At 45.5% G+C, this 20030-nt stretch overlaps 1 protein-coding gene and 1 long non-coding RNA gene across 11 annotated transcripts in view; one reads left to right on the top strand and one right to left on the bottom strand.

Moving 5' to 3' along the window:
• CELF6 (CUGBP Elav-like family member 6) overlaps positions 1–20030 on the bottom strand; it is a 168023-nt gene that overhangs the window by 72737 nt on the left and 75256 nt on the right. The window lies entirely within an intron of this gene.
• Positions 6627–9562, top strand: LOC308462746. Its single transcript, XR_013979302.1, has 2 exons — positions 6627–6933; positions 9318–9562. It is a non-coding gene; the product is annotated as an uncharacterized lncRNA (long non-coding RNA).

Raw genomic sequence — 20030 nt, 5'->3', positions numbered from 1 at the left:
TTTACTATTTGCTCCAAAAGGGGATGACAGAGGACGAGATGGTTGGACAGTGTTCTCAAAGCTACCAGCATGAGTTTGACCACATTTGACCACAAGATACACATTTTTGCAAAGCAATTCCCCCTAATAAAAAAGCACTTGGGAATGTTATTTTCACTAACATATGCATTTTTGTACACACTGTTTGGCTGAAGAACCACACTGCAAAACTCAGAGGTGTGCAAATTTCAAAGGACGGTTGTGCTTCTGTTCTTATTTTGGAAAGTGTGGATTAATCAGGGTAAACTTTTAACGAGAACCAAAACTGAGTAAATCCTCTCTCATTCCTACTCCATGGATCTTGCTCTTTACTTAGCATAAGAACATAAGAAGGGCCATCTGCATCAGGCCAATGACCCCTCTAGAATCATAGAGTTGGAAGGGACCCAGAGGATCATCTAGCTCAACCCCCTGCAATGAAGGATCCTGTCCTCACAGTGGCCACCCAGATGACAGGCAAAACCCTTAAGCAGGACCCTGGCACCAAAGAGCCACTCTCCTCCACTCTTGTGCTTTCCATTTAGATTGAGTCCTAAATGAATAGGAACAAACTTGCTGCAAAACTCGAGATCAGCAGGTTGTTATAGTTGCCACATGTTTCTTGTTTTCTGGAATTCCTGGAACTGTTTAACACGGCTCCCTCTCTGAAATGTGCTACCTCACAGGGTGGTTGTGAAGCTAAGCTGTGCCGAACCCTGTGTGCACCACCTCTCTCAGCCACTTGATGGAATGACAGGTTTTTTAAAATGATGATGATGACGCAACATATCAAGGGATTGTGGATGTAGCTGCACAGCAAACTATGTTGGTCCCACTTCCACCCTTGCTCCCTCTCTTCCCAGCTCTTCCTCTGCTGGGTCTCCCTTCCGCTTTTTCTTTTCGCCACATCCCATTCAAGCTTCCCCATGTCTCCCTCCTCTGTTCTTGCAGCGCCCGTAGCAAAGTAGCCAGACATCTCTCTCCTTGCACCACCCTCTGAATACAAATGGACCGGCTGCTTGTTACCGACAGGGCAGCCAGCTGCCAATTCCTCCGTCTCTCTGTCGCTCTCTTTCTCTCTCTCCAACCTCACACGCACAATCACAGAAATAGCTGTTGCAGGCTCCCCAAATACACCCTGCTTCCCCACCTTTCAACATTTCAAAGATGCAAACTGGGGCACAAGCATTCAACGCCCCCTATTTCCATACCAGGGGACTCTTCAGAGACTCTCACACCACGGTTACACACCAGGCTGTATGCTGTATTCTTTGCTTTGGGAATCAGTGGTAAGTCAGGTTCAGTCCCCTCCATCTCCTGCTAGGGCTGGGAGAGCCCTTGCCTGAATCCTGCAGGGCCACTGCCAGTCAGTGTAGACAATACACTGAACTAGATGGACCAATGATCTGGCCCAGTAGACGGGGGCTGAGAGAGCAGCGATTAGCACAGAAGGCCCACAGGCACAAGGATCCCTCCTCCCACAAGCTGCAACTTTACTCAACACTATCAGAAACCCTTGCCATTCTACTAGCAATCACCCAGTGATCTGCAGGTAGGTCTCAGTCTTCCCAGAGAGCATGTTAGTGTAACTCAGTGGGGAAGTTGCAAAGTTCTTTTTTATGATTTTCAGTTTTATACATTTTTACAATCATTTTAACATTTCAAAACTCAACTTCCTCCCCCTTCTTTCTGCGCTTCCTTAAATTTATTTTTTAATCTTTTCTGCATATCCAAATTAACTTAATTTACTCATTTATTCATCTTCTTTGAATAGATACTCTTATAAAACTGCAGGTTATTGCAATAATCCTGCCAATGTTCTTATCCCTTTACAGTTTATTTGTAAATATTCCATAAACCATTTCCATTCTTTTATAAAAAAGGTTTGTTATCTTGGTTTCTTATTTTTCTGGCAAGTTTCGCCATTCCTGAAAATTGCATACTTGGATACAAGAATGGAAGTTGCAAAGTTCTTGAAACAAATTCAGACTTGGAAGGATGCCTGGAGAAACGCTGCCCGTCTGTGCTTGCTATGGCTGATGTGAGTTGAGTTCAGCAACATCTGGAGGGCCCAAGGTTCACCCCACTCCCCTGGTGTAGATAATTCTGAGCCATGGGAAATGCCATGGCTCAGTGATAGAGCATCTGCCTTGTGTGCAAAAAGCCACAGGTTCAGTCCCCACCATCACTGGCTAGGGCTGGAAGAAACCCTTGCCTGAAACCCTGCAGAGCTGCTGCCAACCAGTGTGGGCAACACTGAGCTAGATGGACCAAAGTTGTGACTCAGTGTATGACAGCTTCCTATATACATACCCTGTGCAAAATCAGCTGCCGCTTGCAGCAGATTCTAGCTCTGACATGGGCAAAGATTGTCCAATCAATGGCATGAGAAACTTTTGGTGCAATCCTGTGCTTGTTTACTTAAAAGTCCCATCACATTCAGTAGGGCTTGCCTATTGCATCTGAAGGCTCAAATCCCATGCACACTGAACACACAGGGATTTGCTTCCAAGTAAACATGCATAGGATTGCATTGCACAAGGCGCTGCCTGCTTCCAGGCCTGCCTCTCACCTGCTCACAGCATGGCCACTGGCCCAGGTCCCAGCAAGAGGAGAGCAAGAAAGATTATTCTCTGAAGGCCAGGCCTGTAGTCTGGAGGCTGTTCTCTCCACTGCAGCACTGGAAGCTGCAAGTTTGAGTCATACCTATATGCATTCCCCCCCCCCCCCCCCAGCCTGCACCAGGGTCCTGCTCAAGGAGTTGCAACCAGCTTTTTCTTACGGCCAGTCTGGTCGGCAGACGGATTTCATCCATTCACAATTGTCACACAGCTTTAGTGCCCGCATATGGACAATCTGTAATGCGGAAACTGGACTTTTCTTCAAAAAAAAAAAAAAAAAAAAGTGTACACCCTTAACATATGCAGATGAATGACTGCCTTTTGCTTTATTTCTCTTTGAGAAAGAACAAATTGTATGTAGAATCCATATACAGAGCGGCTACATCAAGAAGGGTGGGGAGGCCCCCTAAGTGCTTAATATGAGAAGAGCTGTCGCTTTGCAAAGCATGCACAGTTGGCTTGTACCTTCTCTCTCTTGGGATCCTTCCTTTCCCAAAAGGATTTGCCCTTCACTGACCGAACAAGTAAAGAGCAACCTTCCCTGCTCACAGCTCGCAGGGGCCAATTTCTGGGTGCCTGGGGGCGAAGTCTATAAGGCAAGGTGCGAGGCTTGTGGCAGAGAATGGAGATGCCACTCTTGCAGAAGACCAACACTGCCTTATGAGGCCTTGAACAGTCAGCTAGATGTACCCTATGCCAACACACACAGAAAACAACTATCTGTCTAGAATCTAGATGCTGCCTTCCCATGGGAAGAACAGTGTGCATTTAGGATTAGGCTCACTTTTCATGACGCGGTTCCGTCATGCACACTTCCACAATGCATTCTGATAGCAGAATTGCTTTTCATTTGGCACAGAATCCGAACACAAAAGCAGAGAATGTTCTAGCAGAAACAAAGCCCAATCCCCACCCCCACACCAAGATTTCATACCTGTCTCTTGAAGGCAGGTTTTATCCCTGTAAAGAGGCTTAGTAACAGAATTAGATCCCTGATGGATCCCACCGAAAGCCCAACTCATCCGAATTCTGCTTCTACAGTGGCCAAGCAGATGCTTCTGGGAAGTCCATAACAACTGGTTTTAAAAGACATGCCACCTCAAAGCCTAAGGATAGCGATTGGGTAAAGATGGCTGCTGCGTTTACATTTGTTTGTTTCTTGTTTTAACCACCCTTGCTTGATTTTTCAGCGCATGGGCACCCATGGGGGAGCCTTTGCACAACCTTGTCTGGTACCCCCATTGCACCCTGTCTGGTACCCCCGTTGCACCCTGTCAGAACTGACCGCTATCACTCATGCCTTGATTGCATTCAGTTTAGACTACTGGCATGCACACTCCATGAACCCGTATGGCGAGAGGGTCAGGACGCACCAAAGCATTTCTTCACACAGCACATGGTTAAACAATGTAAACCTCTGTGGCAAGATGTGGGGACAGCCACCAACTTTGATGGCTTTAAAAGGGGCGTAGACAAATGCGGAACAAAGCTATCAATGGCTACTAGTTCCTTTATTTAGCTTAGAAAACCGCTTAATCAAAAATTCCTTAAGTGGCGCACATAGAACCCTATAAATTATCAATAAGATACAGATAAAAGCAGCAAAAGTTTAAGACAGGCTTACATAACTAAATTATACATCTGGATAGCCTTGCTAAAATAGAAATGGTCTGGATAGGCTTACTGCATATGAAACGAGCAGCGATGGCTGGCTGCCACTTCCAAGCCTGCAGTTCTCTATGGGGCAATCTTTGAAAAGTGTTTAAAAACTTTAGTTGATGCAGAATGCTGCAGCCAGACTGCTTTCAGGGGCCTAATGTAAGGATGATGTTGCTTTCTTGTCTGAGCTACATTGATTCCTGATTTGTTCCTGGGCACGGTTCAAGGCATCAATGAATTGGACTAAGGAATCTTCCCTCAACATGGAGCCCTCTAGATGTTTTGGAGTACACCTCCCATTAGTCCCAGCCAGCATAGGAAATTTTCATTGTTGGTGGGAGTTGTAGTTCAAAACAGCCGGAGGGCGCAGGACTGGAGAAGTCTGGAACCGGGATCTGCCTTCCCCCATATAAACTTTCCCACTTGTTGGGACCTCTGGCAAAGGCCTTTCTTTGTGTTCCTCCACCATCATGAAAATGATTGGTGGCAACACAGAACAGGGCTTTTCCAGTGGTGGCTTCTAGGCATCCCTTCTTCCTGGCTTCATATTGCTTCCACAGTACAAGCTTCAAGGCAATATGTAAAGTTGTTTTTATTTTTGCAAAGGCATTTGGTTTTGATTGACACATTTTATGGTCTGGCACTCTCTCTTATTTTTATAATTAGAGGCTGTTTGCAGCTGCTTGTTATGTTTATTTAATTGTTTTATTTTTGCGATTTTGGAAAATGCAATATGCCAAAGGCATTTCAGCTCATTGCAGAGGCGCTAGAAAAGTCTGTTTCTAAGCAGGCTAAATATTAAAAGCATATTTAGGCTGCAATTCTATGCCCACTTACCTGGGAGTAAGCCTCACGGAACTGAACGGATTTACTTCTGATGAGAAATGTGGAGGAAAGAAGCCCCTGACTTTGTGGGGCTGGGATACAGCCTACTAAACAACGGTTAAGGGTAATCTCTGCTGCTTCACCAACTTGTTGCCTCTGGCCTTACAAGGTAATGAACAATGATCTCACCTGCCAGAGCACCAAGGTAATTAATTGGCACTCAAGTGGATGAGGGGATGACAAGGCTTTCAAGGTTTACCATTGTCTGTGGCATATTAGCAGAAGGACGTGGGTGGCGCTGTGAGTAAACCACAGAGCCTAGGGCTTGCTGATCATAAGGTCGGTGGTTTGAATCCCTGTGACGCGGTTAGCTCCCATTGCTCGGTCCCAGCTGCTGCCAACCTAGCAGTTCGAAAGCACATCAAAGTGCAAGTCGATAAATAGGTACCACTCCAGCAGGAAGGTAAACGGCGTTTCCATGTGCTGCTCTGGTTTGCCAGAAACGGCTTAGTCATGCTGGCCACATGATTCGGAAGCTGTATACTGGCTCCCTCAGCCAATAAAGCGAGATGAGCACTGCAACCCCAGAGTCATCGGCGACTGGACCTAATGGTCAGGGGTCCCTTTACCTTTTTTAGCAAAGGAGAAGCCAGAGCATGAGCCTGGCTTACTATTCAATGAGTGCTGTTGTTGGTGTGCGGGTGTGCATAAAATGGATCTGCACGGCTGTCTGCATTTCTGCGCTATCCTTGGGAACTCGGTTAAGGGCAATGGCTTCATGATGAGCTTCTGCACTTCTAAATTCACCTCTAAACCACTGGATAAGAGTGCTGCCAAACCCCAGAGTTAAAGCCCTGGCAACCCTATTTTAGTTTGGACACCTCTCGCTCTCGCACTTTCTGATACCACTGGAATTGTTGGACACTGGCATCTCCACAATACTCCCCTGGCTATCAGGTGTCTCAGTTGCAAAAGGCTGAGAACCAGCGCACAGAACAGGAGGTGGCACCACCACAGCACACAGCATGGATGATCTCCATAAACTCCCAGTGACAGACGGCTGTGCAGCGCTGTTTTTAATTGTAAAAAATATCTGGCTGTTTTTATTGCTGTTTTATGGCAGATAGGCTACTTTTTATCATGATCCTGTCTTCAAGGAAAGTATCTCACTGTATACACTAGCAGTGAGGCAAAATGGCTTTCATAGCTGTATTCAGAAGCCATACAGGTGAGAAAGGAATATTTCCAGTGTTTTTAGGAGGTGGGTGAATTTTGAAGCTAGGGGAACTGTGGAACGAACAGCATCCCTCTGGTTCATTGCCACTGTCTTTAACATGCCCAGAGTAACCTCCTTGCTTCATAGCATTACTCTGGGAAGCATTCTTGGGAGAAATTTTCAACCTCCAGTATGTGCTGTCATCCCCCCACTCAGAATGCCCCTCAGAATGATGCTACATTGTGATATAGCACAATTCCAGGTGCATTGTGGGAATATTAAAGTTGGTGGCTGGCAGAGCAAAGAGCCACAGGAACACCAGTGACGTTCAGCCCCCCACTCTCAAAAGACACTCCACCCACCCCTGAAATATGAGTGTGGGGAGGCAGTTACACCATTTCCTAAATTCAAGCAGAACTTCTAAGATACCATTTATATGTCCAAAATTGTCCGTGGACTCCCTGTAAATATGTGCAGAAGCTGAGCTGAGCTTTGCTCTCTAAACACAATGCTGTTCGACTCTTGTTCCAATATTTTCAAAGGCAATATCCCATTGTCTCAGTCTTTGGCATTTTCCTCCCTTTTGGAAAACGGGTAAGAGACTTGTGTTATGAATAGGGATGGGGAGAAATTCAATCTTGTTTACATCTTAATGAAAATGTTTGCACTTCTCAAACCTATATGCAAACCGAAACCCAATTATCCATTGAAATTCAGAGTTCTCTGAATTTTGCAATGCAGTTCTTCAATAATGTGTTGTGTACAGAAATGCATATATCTTGGGGAGAATTGTACATAAAAATGCATGCATTTAGCAAACTAAAACATTTGGGGAAATTCCTAGCAAAAATGTGTATATTAGTCAAAATTGCATTCAACAATTTGTGCATGAGAATGAATTTTAATAAGCATCTGGTGAGCGGCTTGAAAATTGCTGCAGAAATGTGGAGAACTGAATTTAAGATGGGAAATATGAGAAGCTGAAAATGACAATGTCATCCCTAGGTCTGAACATGCTTACCAAATTGCATCCTGTGTTAAATGAATGTCAGAGATTGTAGCACGTTAACAGTAACTCTTATTGTCTGAAAGCAATTAGCAAATACACTAAGACTTGTGCTCTAGTCATAGCTCTAGTTTCACTTTCTATGCCACACTACATAAGGCACTGCCTGTCTATGCCGGATCACATTTCATAACACTAAGTGTAGCGACTGGGCTTTTGCTAGATCCTCTTTTTTGTGGGCTCTTTTCCCCAGCATGTATTGTACATCTAGGTGCCTGTTTATGTATTTGGCTGGGTGGGTTGGTTTTCTGCTTGGATATGGGGCTCCCAGTTTGACTACTGCCATTTCTACCTCTCCTGGGACTTTTTGCAAGGCTGTCTCTAGAAGCTCCTTGGGCCTGGGATTTGACCAGTTCTAAGTCCTATGTCCTGCTTCTGGGTGGAAAAACGATAAGTTTATCCAATGAAAACAGGGGAACACTGGAGCTGTGGATTTTTTTCTTTGATGCTGTCATGTTTTAAAATAGGAGAGGGCACCTTCTGTATTCTGAGCGAGGCGGGAAGTGTTCTTTTTACAAACAAGCAATCAAGCAAATGAACATCTGACAATTTTACTATCCTGATGTTCCTCAGACAGCCTTCATAACCAGGGCTAGCCCAAGACATTTTGCTGCCTAAGGCAGAGCAATGAAAGTCACCCCCACTGAGCTGAAGGTATCTGAGGTTAGTCACATTATTATGGCATCTGTGGTGGAACATCCCACAAATGCACCGACCCTTTCCAAGTAGTGAAAAACCCCCAATAATAAAAGCTTAAATAACTAATCATCTGCTATCCTTTTGGGACACATAAAACCATCTGCCTGAGGCAACTGCTTCCCTTTGCCTAACAGTTGGACCTGCCCTGTTTGTAAATCGTTTGTTCTGGCTATGCGTACTCACGAAAAAATGGGAAACATAAACATTTGCACAAGGATGTGAGCATTCTTGAATTTAGAGAAGTCTGATTTTGTTGTATATTTGAAAGGGCTTTCGCTGCTTTAGAGCAGGGGTAGGCAACCTAAGGCCCGGGGGCCGGATGCGGCCCAATCACCTTCTCAATCTGGCCCATGGACAGTCTGGGAATCAGCATGTTTTTACATGAGTAGAATGTGTCCTTTTATTTAAAATGCATCTCTGGGTTATTTGTGGGGCTGCCTGGTGTTTTTACATGAGTAGAATATGTGCTTTTATTTAAAATGCATCTCTAGGTTATTTGTGATGCATAAGAATTCGTTCATTCCCCCCCCCCCAAAAAAAATATAGTCCGGCCCCCCACAAGGTCTGAGGGATGGTGGAGTGGCCCACGGCTGAAAAAGGTTGCTGACCCCTGCTTTAGAGTGCTAATTTCATGTATTTGGAACACACACACCCCAATTTACAAATCTGTTAGAACAAAAAGTTACGTTGAATGTGTGGGATATGAATTAGAGGTTGTTTCCAACTAACATGTTCCACCAGGATAAGGATTTCTGTTTATATAACTGGACTCGTGCCCCTCTATATGCCTTCTCCAAATATACACCTGCTCTTAAGGGTTAGAGGTGAACCCTGAATAGATTTAAGGGGCTCGTGAGGGGAGGGGGGAAGTTTTGTTGCACAAGGATAAATCCTTGTACTGACTAAACAAGCTATTTGGAAACCACCCTGCTTAGATAAATAAATCAAACAGTAGTGAAGATTGCTCAGATCTGAATGGTCCATCATCTTGACCATTTATCTGAGACTGTGGGGACAGCTAATTTCTCAGGCCTTTGGTGGCTGAGGACTTTCTTCTTCACACCTACCCACTGCCAAACTGCCCTACCATCCGCTCCAGAAAAGCATTATGTTCTCTGAGCATGAAGCTACCCTCACTAAGACCTCGGGTTAAGAGGGGTGGCACTGTGAGAGAGTCACTTTCTAGCAACTTGCTGCCTTTCGTTCCCTGCAGCAGCTTCACCACTAATCAAGGGGCCAACAGACCATTCACCAATCAACTGAAGCATGATGAGCCCTAAGATCAGCCACAAGAAGGAAGAGAAGAGAAGAGAAGAGAAGAGAAGAGAAGAGAAGAGAAGAGAAGAAGAAACAGAAAAGGGGTAAAGAAAAAAGATCCAAGGAACAAATTTTGGAAATTGTGTCTAGAAAGTCTCATTGAGAATATTCTAAATAAAATGTAATTACCTTTTTATTTCATCCTTGGAGAAGTTTAGGAGAGTCACCTGATTAACTGACTGAGTGGGGTTTTAAACCTGGATCTTACTCTTGGCACCATGTTGCACTGGCTCTCATAGCCTTTATGAAATGGCATTCTCTCTTTCTCTGCTGTTTAAGGCTAGATGTTGGTCCTCATGGAACCAAAATAGCACACAAGTGGGAAGTTTCAACAGGCTTGGGGAAACCCCAAGGTTTGCAGGAGGCACAGAAACAAATATTTAGAAAGAAAAACATGAGAGGTGGAACAAACACCCCTCAAAAAATAGTTCCATGAGGACTGAGCATGCTCAGTGGCCATGAAATACTGACTAGGGTATGGCTGGCTTCTAAAGTGAAGAGGAGCACTCTGGGCTGCAAGATTTTGTTGCATGTCTCACTTGTTCAACTTCTGAGGAAGTACTGCATCTTTTTATTTCTTGCTATTCCTTCCTACAGTCCCACCAAATCCCATGTGAGTTCCGAGTGACCTGCAACGTGTAACACAGTCTGTTCTGCTGTGTTCACACGGAGAAGCTCAAGGGGGACGAAACTGACAAAATCCAACACACACCATTTAAAGATGATGACCGAACATAACTGCCATGCTTTGCTTTAGACTAGCTATATCTGGGGAGGCTTAGTCATTTTTGCCTGATATCAGGAGCTCAATGTGCCGATGTGTAGAGAATCCGAGGCCTAATAGTGATCTTCTCGTCTAGTCTTAAAGCAAAGCTGTTGGCAAATACTGCTACATCCAATTCCATCTTTAAAAAACCAACACATTTCTTTTAAGGTGCCATTTAACCTCCAGGGGGCTGTAGCCACATTTCAGCAACTAGCTGGCTGCCTGATCTCCCCCCTTCAAGGGTTCTGAATTCCTTGCGCAGAGGACATAATCATATTCAGCAGGTCCATGGTCAAACACTTTGGCCATCTGCAAACAACCTCAAGAGGGGACCAATCTGTCAGGAACATTGGTGACTCAAAGGAGGCTTTCTCGCTGCTTGCAATCCTCCTCCGGTGCTACCAAGAGGTCCCTGTACTCTTGATGGTCATATTGGCGCATAGCTGAGCAACTTTAAGAACTTCTGCTTGGCTTCTTAGCCACTTTACTGCTCCCTCTCCTGGCAACTCAGCTTTCCGCCTTGCTCAAGTCCATGAGTAGCCAATCTAGCTCCCTCCAGATGTTGATGTACTACAATTCCCATCTTCCCTAACCATTGCTTATGCTACTTGGGACTGATGAGAGTTTTCGTTGGGCAATATCTGGAGGGAGCTTTGCTGGCTACTTCTATGTATTCCAACTCCTGTTATCTCCCCCCCCCCATTTCCCCCACCTCTCTTTCAGACACACACAGCTCCTTCACTGATATGAGATGAAGGATTAGGCATTTTCTCATATGGTTTTAAAGGGTGATTAGACAAATTCACGAAGAATCCATCTATCCATTGTTACTGTTCATGGTAGCTCTATGGAACCTTCAGAATCAGAGACGCTAGGCCACTGAAGATCAGCTGCTGGGGACAAAGTTACTGATATCAAGCCTTGCTTCTAGGTTTCAGAGATCGACCTGGTTGGTCACAGTGGGGAACTGGATGCTAAACTAAATGGCCCCGTACCCATTTTGAAGGGTGGCAGTCAAGCCAGCCCAAAGAGTCAATGTTGTCCTAGAACAAGATGTGGAAATCTCTAGCCCCTGGTATTGCTAGACTCCAGCTTCCATGGGCCTCAGCCATCATGGTCAGTGGTTCAGGGATTGTGGAAGTTGTGGTCCAGCAACATCTATATTAGCATATGTGAGGCTCTAACCAGGAATCTCACTGGCCACGGGTAGAATTTGGTGGATATATTTGGGACTGTATAGTATCAAAATGTCAGAGCCCAGACTTGGAAGAGAATAAGAAAGCCTATCCTTGGCCATTTTGACAGGCAGGAAAGAAGAGGCCAGGCAAGTATAAATTCCATTTCGATGGCCATCAGTCGGAGGGAACAAGGAGAAATTCCTCCCTGCTGTACTCTAGACTCCAAGAAACCCCAAAGGGCACTTATCTGTCTGATACTGCTTAGCATTCCATGCAGCAGGAGTGGGCAGGAGGGTTCTCAGGTCTCTGGTGCCCCAAACAACTGAGGATCTTGGGGCAGGGCCTCATGATGCCATGGGATGACCAGGACGATCTGATATCTTGGTTGGGCCAAGAGATCTAGCCCAGCATTAATGGGGTGGAACTAGAAGGGTGGACATATAGGAGAAAAGGGGTGAAGGCAGAAAAAAGGAGAAGGTTGTTTTTTTAAAAAAATCAGGTGACCACCCCCATTTTTCCTCTGCAATTTGTATGTAAATTTGAGGAAATTGGAGGGACCCTTTTACTCAACATTTTCTCTTTCTTCCCTTCTAAAATCTCGTTATTGCTGCTACTATTTAAAAATTTGGAGGCAGAAACCTTGCTGTTAGTTATCCACAGATCTCCCGGCTATGAATGTCTGACACCTGTGAAGGTATGGGCTACTCATGAATATCTAGTAACTTGATGTTCCTCATGAATGTCTTGTCATTCTTGATGTTAACTCTGCATCCTTCTGCTACCCATGAATATTATGGCCCTGTCCATCCAAATACTGGCTGTGCTTCTCATTCTCCAGCTCCTGGTTATTCTGTGTTCTGATGAAACAGATGCCCTTTGGCCTACCACCATGCATGGGTTCTCTTACACCTGCCAGCCACATTGCACCGCCCTCTGAGTGGCCATGCGCATTCAGCTGCTGCCCAATGGATGCCTGCCATTAGCTCAGGGCACTCTCTTGCAAGGGGAGTGCTGCAGTCAGCTTGCCTCTTTCGATAAATCCACTGCTCTATTAATAGCTGGCTATGCTAGCGGGGAGTTGGGACTAGGTGGAGAAGCAATGCAGGAGAGAGAAAGAGAGAGAAAGAGAGAGAGAAAGAGAGATGGAGAGGCCACAAGAGCCAAGTTGGACCACAGGGGCCACAGAGCAGAGATGTGATGGGGTGGGAATCAAAAACACAGCTGGGAGCAGAAAAAGGGGGATGCAGGATGGGATATACCTAACAGCATTTATTATATTCCTTTGCCACAGATTAATGGGAAGAGAGAGTTGAAGGGTACAACAGAAACAACAGCTAATGAGTTCATTTTAAATGCTATCGTCCATAGCCCAGGTCTGTTGTGAGCCACAGAGTTCTTCAAGTTCCCCTTTCCATTGGAGGATTAATTGCTTGACCAAAGTGAGTGCCTTGTGTTTAAGTTTTCAGGGGAAGAGGCACAGTGATATAGCATGTGCTTTGCGGCCAGGAGGTTCCAGGTACAATCCCCAGCATCTCCAGGTAAGATTTGGAAAGACATGCCTGAAACCCAAGAGAACTGCTGCCAGTCAGTATAGACCAGTATTTCTCAAACTTGGGTCCCCAGCTGTTGTTGGACTACGGCTCCCATCACCCTGGTCTTGCTAGCTGGGGATGATGGGAGTTGTAGTCCAACAACAGCTGGAGGCCCAAGTTTGAGAAACACTGGTAGAGACAATACTGAACTAGAAGGAGCAATGCTCTGACGTAGTATAGGCAGCTTTCTATGTTCCTAACTGACTTCATCCAGCATTCCATTTGACTGTGACATGGTGATTCTCTTGAAGAGTCAGATATCACAGTGACATTTGGGATCCCTGTTCGGAGCAGAACTCTATGGTTTAGATTTGAAGGGCAGCTCAACCCAGCTGGGGAGGGGAGAAAATGCAATGCAATGTAATGCAAGATCTCTGAAAATCAGATCAGAGTTGGCATGCATGTTGAGAAAAAATATTCTGCATGCATGGACTGCAACTCAACTCAAAAGGTTCAGCAAAGAACTTATGCACAACACAATTGCATCTCCTTTGATGACAGAGGTATTGGAGCAAAGGTTGCTGTGCAAGTTGAGGATTGCATCTCACAATTCACATTAACATGTGTGAACGCCAGCATGACCCCTACATTTTCAAGCAGAAATATGCAACGCAACCGTACAATAGCTCTCCTGAGAACTAAGGCACCCCAATGGAAGTTAGAGTGGACATTCAAGACAACAATCTGGATTTCAGGTTCAAAGATCACCTTGACCTGACTGCACCCACTTTCAAAGTGGAGGAGAAAGATGCCCATTATAGGGTAGCCAACATGGTGCCTTCAAGATGTTGAACTCCAATTCCAATCATCCCTGGTAGCCTGGGGTGATGGAAGTTGGGGTCCAACTTCTGGAGCATGCTATGTTGGCTGTTCATGGTGATCATAATGAGACACCTGGAACAAAATTTCTCAGACTTGGTATTGATTGGCAGGGCTGGCCCTACTATTAGGCAGAGGGAGGCAGCCTTCTCAGTGGCAGGTGCTGTGGGATGGGAATTGGTGGCAAGATGTTGCAGGACAGAGTTGTGTGTGTACCATGTGATCTCCCCTGTTCTCCTTGAGGTAGCCTGCTTCCCTCAGGTGCAGTAGAGGACGCTGACCCACTACCAATGTTGATGTAAGATTCAACCACCAGTCTGGTCAGCTTCTCTGCATGGAATGGGGTGGTGGGGATCTTGCTGGCCGCATACAACATAGATGCTCTACCACAAACGCAGATGCTTTGGCTCTTCCTCATTCTGAGGAGCAAGGCCCTGTACTTTTGCCCCTAAATCCTGCTCTGATGGCACTGCTGTCAACACATGCTGGCTAAACTTCCCTTTAGATCGGCCACACTTTCCTACATAACATTAATTTTCAAAAACTGCCTCCCCCACTTCAATATTCACAAGCTAAGCTGGTTCATCCTTCATGTCGGAGTGGGAAAAGGCATGCAAGAGACTCATACCTCTTCTTTCCTGAAGTGGGATCTGTAGATCTCACTCTTGTTCATGGGTCTTGCTACTAGAGGATGCACACATCCTTCACGTATTACAGCCAAAACAGGAAAAACCAACCTCCCGTCCCCTCCTCCCTTCCTCTTTCTTTCCCTTTCTCATTTTAACCACCACATCTATATGTGTAACAGTCAACATTCCTAGCAGTGCCATATATACCATTTGTGTGTGACATTTCTGTCCTTCGTTTTCTTATGGCCACTGGAGGCATGGTCCTATGAAATGGGGATCCATCTGTCACCTCTTCAGTCTGTTGATGGTCCACCATCTAGTAGCTGGTGATCCAAATGAGGCGGCCTTGCCCTCCATCAACTTTCACCACAGGGCTACCTAAGGATCATCTTGTCCAAAGGGAGGAGAGAGCTGGATTTCAAAAGGACTTGTTACCTGTATATAGTTTTAATTGATGCTTATTTTTCGAACATATCTGTGCAAATTCCTTTGTGAGGTTCACCTGAAAAGTGGTATATGCATATCTTAATTTGTTAAAAGAATCATAAAAAGGTTAAATTATCCTGATTGTGAGTGTGTAACATGATACATTGACAGGATAGTAATGGGCGACAAGTCTGTAATGGGCACAGACTTGTAACCAACTGCAGTTAGGTAGGTCACCGACACACAACCCTTCTAATCACTCAGCGCCCAAAGCCTTTCAGATAAATGAAACTATGCATGGCACTTTGAAGTGCCATCAACTGATTGTCAGCCCTTGCATAGAACTGTGCTGTGCTGTGGTACCCTGACAATCAATTGGTTGCTGGGGCTTCAAAGAGCTGCATATGGCTCTATGCAAACCCCAATGATCAGCTGACTGCCAGGCTTGCAAAGAGCAGCACCCGGGGTGGGGGATGGGCATTGCACAGTATTTGGTGGGTGAATGCAAATCCCTTTTTGGCCTAGCCGCTTCTTTGCCTACTCCACACCTGGTGTCACAATGTCAGGCCAGAGGGTGCTCACCACAACTCAAAGGGCATGGAACATGCTGTTCTATCATCAGATATGTTCCTTCCTGTTTTCCCTCTATAAATGGACAAGATGGACCATTCAGGTATACACGGCCTATATAAATTACACCATTAATGCCGGCTGTTTATAATCAGTGCTGGAATATCAACCCATAGGCCACTTCTGTTTTTCCCTTGGGAGTTTCACTCCTGGAAAGAATGAAGTGAGAGGCAGAAGCAGAACCAAACGCTGTTGCTTCTCACCTCCTCTGGCATGAAGGAACAGTTATTTTTACTATCTCCTGACTCCCCCTCTCTGCTCACCTCTCAAGTTAATATGGCAAGACACAGCCAGCCCCTGGGGTATACAGTCAAAAAGCCATGGCATCTGTAGGAGCCCAACCAACAGTCACATTCAAAAAGGCAAAGAAAGAAGTACAAAGTCCTTGAATCCTCCTCTCCCTTTTCTGATGCACTTTTCTGTGTGAACACTTTTCTGCAGATCCACTCATGAAAGCACCATGTCTTTCACATACACATTTCAACACTATAGATCAGGGAGAAATGCAATTCAGCTTGTGAGCCCATCTAATGGGCACTATCCAAAGCAATACACCACTGAAACTCAGCCAACCTTCGAAACCGGTGCTTTTCCGAATTTTGCAACGCAGCTCTTTAGCCAAATAATGTACATAAAAGTATGTACATGGGGTAGTGTGCATAAAAAGGTATAAATTAGTGAGAACGACATACAAAAATGCATTGCATTAGGAAAAATTGCTTTAGAAAAACATGTATATTTGGAGTAATTGGTGCACAAAGTCTGGTGAATTTTCATGACTTTTTTGAGTTAAATGGAAACAAATTGTGAAGAACTGAATCTAAGCTTGGAAAAATAAAAAACTGAGAAACCAAAATTGACAGATTCGCCCATTGCTACTCAACACTCAAACTAATTACGCCAGTTAAACTATCAACTTCCAGATGGTTTGGACTACAACTCCAATCAGCTCCAGCTAGCCTTATGTTTCACCATAGAGCAAGGTTGGAAAACCTGTGGCCCTTCAGATTTTTCTGCACACAACTTTCATCAACCCCGATCATTGACTGTAACTGATGGAAGTTGGGAGTCCACCATCATCTGGAGGGTCGCATGAGGGGATAACAGAAATTCCAGGACTCTGTGTGCTAACCGTGGATTGGGCCCTCGGCCTCACTCTCAGTCGGCTCCTTTAGTTTGTGCATGTGAAAACTAAAACAAGCCTTATCTAGCTAGCATCTAGCATACTTCCTTGGCTAGTCTCATTGCTCTATGTTTTGCAACAAGTGAAGCTGCCCTATAAGTGATGTGGGGTTTTTATTTTTTTAAAAAAAGTTTAGATCAAAGTAGGGAGATGAAGGAGATCTGGGGTCTGACACAGAAGATGAAGGCTGCAATAGAGAGCCTCAGGCCTAGGCTCTGAATGGGGCCCTCCATGCCTCTCCATCTAACCCTCAGAAGTCTCTCTAGGCCACCCTGCTCCCCCCCCCCAGGCTGTTTCCCTGGTAATCTGATGATGCCTCTTGCTTGCCTGGACAGAGAATGCAGGGGAGGCTGGCCCATTATGGTGAATGGAGCACCGCCCCTCAACCCTAATCTGCCCTCAGCCAGCTCCTGCCTACCTGCCTTCTTCCAACCAGGTGATGACACTGCTCCTGAACAGGCTTCCCTTTTGGAAATCTGTATCAGCCTTAGCCAACCTGGTGCCCTCCAAATGCATTCAAACTACAACTCCTATCAGCCCAAAGCAGCTTGGACTGAGAGGAGTTTTAGTTCCAGACATGGGAGGGCACTAGACTGGGGAAGGCTAACCTGGATGCACAAAAACCAAGGATGGCTGGGGAAGGGAGCAGGTTGCCTAAGGTGACGTTTCCCTCTTCTGCTTTGGTCTTCAGTCCTCCCTCCTTTAACATGCTTCTGTTGCTCACTTCCATTATGGACTCTGGGGGAGGAGACAGACAGACACAGAGATTAGGGTGGCCATGTGTCCTGTTTTACAGTCCTTTATTTGAAGGAGTCCTCTAGCTGAAGAGCTAAACATAATCGTAGGAAGGGAGCCTGAGAGGCATCTAGTCCAACCCCCCGCAATGCAGGAATCTCAGCTAAAGCATCCGTGACAGGCGTCCATCCAACCACATGGTCTTTTTGGGATGGGCCACATCTCAGTGGTACAACATCCGCTTTGCAGGCAGAAGGTCTCAGATTGAGTTCCTGGTATCTTCAGTTCGGAAATATAGAAACTCTGAAGAACCACTGCCTGGAACCCTGGAGAGCCACTGCCAGTCAGGGTGGACAATATTGGGCTAGATGGACCCATGGTCTGACTCAGTAATAGTCGGTTTCCTATGTACCTACAAGAAAGGAGAGCAGGGGCCCTGATGCTACTCATCAATAGCTCCTGGAGAGTGAGCAGGCAGAAAAACAGGCCACCTGGTCAAAGTCTTCCACAATAGCGTGAGATGGACTGCGTTTCCATTTAAATAATAGCAAATGTTTTCCAGACTGCTACCTATACATATAAGTTTTCTTGTGTGGTTTTTATGCAATTCTGTGTCCTTAGGACTGGGGGGTTTGACGCTCAAATGGCTACCCTAAAAGGCACTGTTTTAGTTTGGGGAGTGATTTCTCCTCTTCACCCTCCCTTCCGCTGTCTTCTGGCTCACCAAGGGCTCCCGCTCATGCTGCTTTGCCTGGGAGCCCTGAGTCTAAGAGAAAGAGATCATCCCTTGGGCTGTGACAGTGGAAGATAATGGAGCCAAGGGGGAAATACCAGCTGAGCCAATCAGTTTGCTTCCCAAGCCATGACTCTCTCCCTTCCAGGGTGAGCAGCAAGTTAAGAATGTAAGAAGTCCAGCTAGATGGGGCCAAAAGCATTCCTAGCCTGGCATTTTGTTCAGCACAATTTCGGCCAACCCCAGGCCTCCAAGAAGCTCACCTATGGCATCTCCCTGTTGTTTACACCTGGTACCTGAAGCTCAAAGCTACACCGCCTCTGGTTCTGGAGGTTTATTTTGTTTATTAAAGTTATATACCACCCTTTGCCTGAGGATCATGGGCATATATTTACAGTACAAAAGCCAAAAATACATAATGTTTTAGCTATTTTAGCTGCAATGGCCAAGAGATTAGGACAGATGGGCACAGTATGAATTTGCATATTCCATTTAGCCCCCCAAAGTAAAAATAGAGGGACATACCCACAAAGAAGCAGAGGGGAAGACTTTCATCCTCTTATTCCTTCAAAAGCTATCTAACCTAGATTTTTATGGATACCTTTTCAAGACATCATCACTGGGCTGCCGCCTCTGCCCCAAATCCTACATTCACCCTAAGGACCCTTCTTTCCTTGGACCAACGTGCTCTGGAAGAATGCCTCTGCTTTGAAATTTGACTCTTACCTCCCAGAACAAATGGGCTTTGGGTAGCGATGGAAATCAGGAGGTTGTGTTGGGATGAGCTGTTGAGTTAATAGATGGTATGACGCACACACACCTGATGACCAAGAGAGTGAAAGCCGAACTTTTGCGTGAAGAAAAGTGGAAGAAGCTATTTGGGGGGGAAATGTGAAACAGACTCTGGTCACACCCTTGCCATGCATTTGAAGGAAAACACACACGCACCAATCCTGGGAACTGTAGTTTGCTAAGGGTGCTTAGGAGTTGTAGCTCTGTGAGGGGTAACCTACAGTTATTGGGATTCTTTGGGATAAGCAATGGGCTTTAAATGTATGGTGTGGAAGGAGGAAGGCAGCTCTATGGTAGAGCATCTGCTGTGCTTGCAGGAGGACCCAGGTACAATTTCTGGCATTTCTATGTAGGCCTGGGGAAGGCACCTGTGCAGAACCATGGAAAGCTGCACCTAGTCAGTGCAGACAACACTCAACTCAATGGACCAACAGTCTGACTCTCTGCAAGTCAGCTCCCTATCTTCCTATAATGTTCACTATGGAGAAGTGAGTGCTGGACTATACAGGCCACTGGCCTGATCCAGAAGGCTGTTCTTATGTCAGCGCCCATTAGCAACAATTACACAGAGTAATTTGGCTTTTCTGGGCAATATTTGGACAAATGAGCAGAATCATCCTTCAGGTTGATGTAGCAACAGCAGAGAGAGCGTCAGTACAAGCGACATTTTTACACTCCTTCTTCCAGTGACTCCTGCGAGTGTGCTAAGTCGGGGGACCAGAGTCAACATACAAAGCAACACCAGTGTTTTTACATTCAAATAAAACATGGCACCCGCATGCACATGATGGTATTGTGTGGTGTGGCACACTGGCACCTGGTTGGTTTTTTTTTAAAAATCTATCTGTCTATCTATCTATTGGAATACTAAAAATGGAAGACAACAGTCCATATTTCTTCTCACCCCCTCATTCCATGTCGTGTGGGACCAACATGTGAAGACGACAGGAAACTTGGAGCAACAGGGCAGAATGGAAAATTACCATATTTTTCTGTGTAGAAGACTAGGTTTTTTTAACCAAAACATTAGGTCTAAATTTGGGGTTCGTTTTATACACGGGTAGTGTTGAGGGGTGTTTTCTTAATTTGGAGTCCCCCCAAATAGGGGGCGTCTTATACATGGGGG

The sequence above is a fragment of the Podarcis pityusensis genome (genome assembly GCF_964106645.2).
Source record: "Podarcis pityusensis genome assembly, chromosome: 14".
Classification (NCBI taxonomy): Eukaryota; Metazoa; Chordata; class Lepidosauria; order Squamata; family Lacertidae; genus Podarcis; species Podarcis pityusensis.
Note: the sequence above shows the minus strand (reverse complement) of the source record. Positions and strands in the feature narration are given on the sequence as shown.